At 36.0% G+C, this 5,783-nt stretch overlaps 1 pseudogene; it reads right to left on the bottom strand.

Moving 5' to 3' along the window:
* Positions 1 to 4,462: 4,462 nt before the first annotated feature.
* On the bottom strand, positions 4,463 to 5,390 carry LOC133055856 (olfactory receptor 4A47-like; annotated as a pseudogene).
* Positions 5,391 to 5,783: the final 393 nt, after the last annotated feature.

Raw genomic sequence — 5,783 nt, forward strand, 5'->3', positions numbered from 1 at the left:
ACATATTTGAAGGATTTTTGTGCTCCTCCAGACCAGTGCAGATTGCCTACTTTTGCAGGGGAAAGAGGGGATTTTATGACTTGAAACTTGCCTCCCTACAAAGCAGTGGGAATACACACTACAGATTGTATTTCAATTCCCTGCTGCAAACAGAGTTGCCAAAGTGACCTGATGAAACACTGATTGGAAAGAGTTTACCTTCCGAGTAACAGGGGAAAATTTATGCTACATGGAAGAGTGATGACTTAAATAGAAATTGTAATGACTTGAAATAAATAAATATGTTTGTATTTCAAAAGAACAAAATACATGTAACTCCATGGCTGATTCATGTCAATGTAAGACAAAAACCACTACAATATTGTAAACTAATTAGCCTCCAACTAATAAAAATAAATGAAAAAAAAAAAAAGAACAAAATCTCTAGAACTGTATCTTAATGGCTTCTCTCTTTTTTATTGTTAACTAGATTTATTTGTTTTGTTGTTTTGTTTGTTTGTTGGTTTTGGCTGTGCCATGCGGCTTGTGGGATCCTAGCCCCTTTACCAGGGGCTGAAACCCTGACCCTTGTCAATGAAACCAGGTAGTCCCAACCACTGCAGGAAATTCCCGAAAACTAATTCTGACAAAAATTAAAGTTCAACTGACAGTTGAGCAATACATAAACCTGAATAGTCTTCATAATGGTGAAAAATGCTCTGCCTGGATCTTTTCTCTGAGTGCCTATATTTCAAAATCAACATAATTTTGATAAGTAGTGTTCATTTGTCTGCAATTATAAACTTGTATTCTCTCTTTTCCATTTTAAAGAAAAACTCATTGTATATTGTTATACACTCACTTTTTCATTCTAGAAATTTCTCACCTCTAAATTACTGACTGTGCAAGCTTAAGAAATTTAGCAAAGATGTTATCATGATATAAAATGTAGCCAGGATTTGGGAACAGATACACAAATAAGCAAACACAAAGATTAAGATGACCAGAGTGATGTGAGAGACACAGGTGGAGAGGACTTTGCCTCTCTCCTCCAACAGATAAGTCTCTAGGGAGCAGAAGATGACCACACAGGAGACCTTCAAGGGAAAATATTTAACAGGCAAATGAACCCACTGCTGGTAGCAACAGAGACCAAGCGTGTGAGCGTCCATGCAGACAAGTTTCAATAAAGAGTTCGTCACACATTAACTGCCCAGTACATTGGAACCACAGACAGGCAGCTGCACTATGAAGAGAATCTGGGTGGTTCCAAGGACAAACCCTCCAGCTCGTGTTACTTGAAAGAGGAAGCCACATCTTTGTCACTCATAATGGTTTTGTAGCAGAGGATTTTGCAGTTGGCCACATAGTGCTCATGGTAATCACGATGGGCAGAATGATCTCAGCAGAGACAAAAGGTGTTCAGCAAAGATTTGAGAGCTGAACTGACTGAAAGGGAAGGATTTTTTGTTGCTGTTTTTTGTTTTTGTTTGTTTTTTGTTTTTACAGCAAGTGTCAGCCAGCATTTCAGGTGTCATAGCTGAAACACAACAGCGATCTACAAGGGATAAGAAAGTGATCTACAAGAAACACAAACAGGAACGCTAAACTCTACCCAAGCTTACAATAGGTGACTTGCTGACTGAAGATGCGTATTATGACCTAAATAACAGTTTTTTAAACTCTTCCTAATTTCACCTTATTAAGGTGAATCTTAATTGAAAGTACTGCCTGAACAGTTTTGTGACTTTTTCTTTTAAAGTCACTCAGTCATGTCCAACTCTTTGCGATCCTGTGGACTGTAGCCCACGAGGCTCCTCCGTCCATGGGATTCTCCAGGCAAGAATACTGGAGTGGATTTCCATTTCCTTCTCCAGGGGATCTTCCCAACCCAGGGATCGAACCCAGGTCTCGCACATTGCAAGCAGATGCTTTAACCCCTGAGCCACCAAGGAAGCCCGACCTCATTTAAATTTCTTTTACTTAATTTTAATTTTACTTTTAAACTATATCATTTATTTTATTTACATTAAATTTATCATTAATTTTTAATAATTTTGAAATAGAAATATGTAAGTCTAGGCATATTTGTGAGATACAACAGGAATGAGAGACTGCGAGTCTCCTCACAGATCAAAATATCTTACATATTATGGCAATTACGTGTCAACCGGCACATGAATAGATTAGTGAAACAGAAGAGTGTCAAACTGGATCCAAATACATTGGGATTTCAGGATATAATAATCATGATTTCAAATTAATGGCCAAAAGATAATCATGCAACTATTTTTTAAAAACCATAAAATATAGAGAAACCACTAAAATTTCAATCCCCATTTAACTCCTAAACCAAAATAAATTAGAGATGAATCAAAATTTTTAACATAAGATATGAAAATGCTTTGAAAATTAAACTCTGGAAAAAAAATTTAAGAATATTTGACACAAGAGGAATGGGGAAAATCTTTCTAAGCAAGGTAAAAAAAATTAAAAAATTGAATACCAAATGTAAAACAATTACATGCAAAAAGCATTCTACATAGTTTAAAAACTTAAAAACATATAACCAGAAAATATTAACTACACATGCAGTGGTAAAAGTGATCATTTCTTTAGTATATAAGTATCTCATAAAATTTAGTATGGAAAAGATTAACCATTGAGTGAAACAGATAAAATTTGAATGAATATATGTATATAATTCTGTATATTTATATACACATAAATTCACACAAAAATAATACAAATAAAAATAAACATATGGAAAGATAATCAAATTCAATTATATCAAAAGGGTTGTGGTTAAACTATGAGTTACTTTAATCAGATGTCATAAATACTTATCAGGTACTGGTCATTGAGATGTGGACAAAAGAATTCTCATAGAGTGGACAAGACTGTAACTATTTAAACAACCTCAAGTATGGTAGTTTGGCAAGAGCTATCAACATCAACATTTTAAATTCATATATTACCTGATCATTGGTTCAAATATCATAGGAACAATCCTATGTCTATGAACTCATACTTTCACATATATAAAGCTTGTATTTATTGGAATATTGTTTGTTATAAAAAAGTTTAGCAACCACATGAAGAGAAATGTGCATATTAATTTTTGTATAAATTTATAAGGAGAACTTTGTACCATAAGAAAAATTAAGATATATATATATATGTTAAGATAAGATAACATATATAAACATATAAACACATATAAAAATTAAGATATATATATATATATATATATATTTGGACTTGGGCTTCCCAGGTGGCACATTGGTAAATGCAGGAGATGCAGAAGACACAAGTTTGATCCTGGATTGGGAAGATCACCTGGAGAAGGAAATGGCAACCCACTCCAGAATTCTTGCCTGGGAAATTCCATGGACAGAGGGACCTGGCAGTCTACAGTCCACGGTAACTCAAACGGTCAGAAACTACAAGCAACTGAGCATGCATGCACGAAATATATGGACTGGTATGGAAATATATTCAAGATGTTGAATAGTGAAAGCAAGTGTTACATATATAGAAAGAAACAAATACATGTATGTTAATTACATTTGCATTTGTAAAGATTATTACCGGATGAAAAGAAACAAATTTAGGGCCAACAATTAGGGCTGGAAAATGCTGAGAAAAAATTGCAAATTCATTTTACACTTCATACCATATTGTTTGGTTTCCATTACTGCTGTTTATTAATATGTTTTACTTCAAAGTTTCTTGTAAACAGGAAAAGCATTAAGTTAAAAATTTTGTGTATAATGCAACTGAAATATAGTAAAGAAGGCAATATATATAGAATTAAATACTTTAAATTGTATAAATTAAAAGTTCATTTACATGATAAGAATCTAAATAAAAATGGATCTGTCCTGAAAAAGAGTTGTTGTTGCTTTCAGTCTCTAAGTTGTGTCCAACTCTCTGCTACCCCATGAACTGCAGCATCATTTTTACTTTTTCTTTCATGAAAAAGAGTGAAATATATATATCCATACATTGGTTGGGCTTCCCAGGTGACTCTTTGCTATATAGGCATTATGTCATTCTAGGTACAGAGATGAACAAGTAATCATAGACTTTACATTCCAGTAGGGAGAAAAGCTGTTATTAATAGCAGACTTGTACAATTGTAATCTTTAATTATAATTATCATATACTTGTTGAAGAAAGAGAAACAAGAATCAAACTGCAAAATGGCTTCACTGGTGGCTCAGATGGTAAAGAATCTGCCAGCAATGTGGGAGACCTGGGTGTGATCCATGGGTTGGGAAGATCCCCTGGAGGAGGATATGGCAGCCCACTCTAGTGTTCTTCTCTGGAGAATCCCCATGGACAGAGAAGCCTAGCGGGCTACAGTTCACGGGGTAGCAGAGAGTTGGACACAACTGAGGGGCTAAACACAAAATGACTTTTGCATTCAAAGGAAATGGCCGCTGATGTCAAATGACTCCTTTCATAGTAACTAACACACTTATTTAAAATGAGCTATGATGTTCCTTCTCCAGACCTCCTTCATGGAATTACTTAACTCAGAATTTCTTAGACTGTAGATTAATGGGTTCAGCATGGGACTGATGACTGTATAAAACACACTCAATGATTTGTCAATGGGGAAGGTCTTAGCAGGTCTTGCATTTACAAATATAGAGGGAACAAAAAAGCAGACAACCACAGTGATGTGGGAACCACAGATCTGGAGGGCTTTCCGCCTCCCTTCCTGACTCAGGTTCTTCAGAGAGTGCAGGATGACTCCGTAGGAGATGAGTAAGAGCAGACACACAAGAGTGCAGATCAGTCCTCCATTGGCCAACACTAAGATGCCAATGATATAGGTGTCAGTACAGACGAGTTTCAATAAAGGGAACATGTCACAGATAAAGTGATCAATGACATTGGGGCCACAGAATGGGAGCCTGTAAACAGTGCTGAGTTGAATCACTGAGTGCAGAAAACCTCCAACCCAGGACACCACCAGCAGCACAACACAAACCCTCTGCCTCATGATCACCAGATAATGCAAGGGCTTACAGATGGCCACATAGCGGTCATAGGCCATCACCAGCAGAAGCACAATCTCTGATGCACCAAAAAAGTGCTCTGTAAACAGTTGGGTCATGCAAGATTCAAATGATGATTTTTTCCCCTAAGAACAAGTCTGAAATCATTCTAGGGGTAATACAAGAAGAATAAGTGACATCCATAAATGATAAGCTAGCAAGAAAAAAGTACATCGGTGAGTTCAGGTTCTTACTGACAGTTATAGTCATGGTAATGAGCAGGTTGCCTACCACGGTCAAAATATAGAAGAACAAGAACATAACAGAAAGGACTTTCTGTTCCTTTGGATTCTGAGTGAGGCCCAGGAGGACAAAGGAAGTTACATTGTTCCTTGGTTCCATCCAGTCTGGACAAAAGCTGAGTTCAGGTATTAGAAGCAGTTGATCTAAAACACAAGGGAAAAACAAAAACAAAAACACACTTAAACTGGGGGAAAAAAAACACTTGAAGGGGAAAACACTCAATGTATAATTGTTTATTTTCCCATTCATTAGAGAAAAAAAAAGAAAAATGTATATAGAACATCTATTTGTGTCTACTGTGTTGTGGCCACTTGATTACCAAGTTGAATGAGATAGTTTCTTTCCCTCAATGATATGGTACATAACAAGGGATTAGGCAATTCCAAATCCAAGTTATAAGTGTCACTAATATTTGGCTTCTCTGGTGCTCAGATAGTAAAGAATCTGCCCACAATGCAGGAGACCCAGGTTTGATCTCTGGGTTGTTAAGAT

The sequence above is a fragment of the Dama dama genome, chromosome 1 (genome assembly GCF_033118175.1).
Source record: "Dama dama isolate Ldn47 chromosome 1, ASM3311817v1, whole genome shotgun sequence".
Lineage (NCBI taxonomy): Eukaryota > Metazoa > Chordata > Mammalia > Artiodactyla > Cervidae > Dama > Dama dama.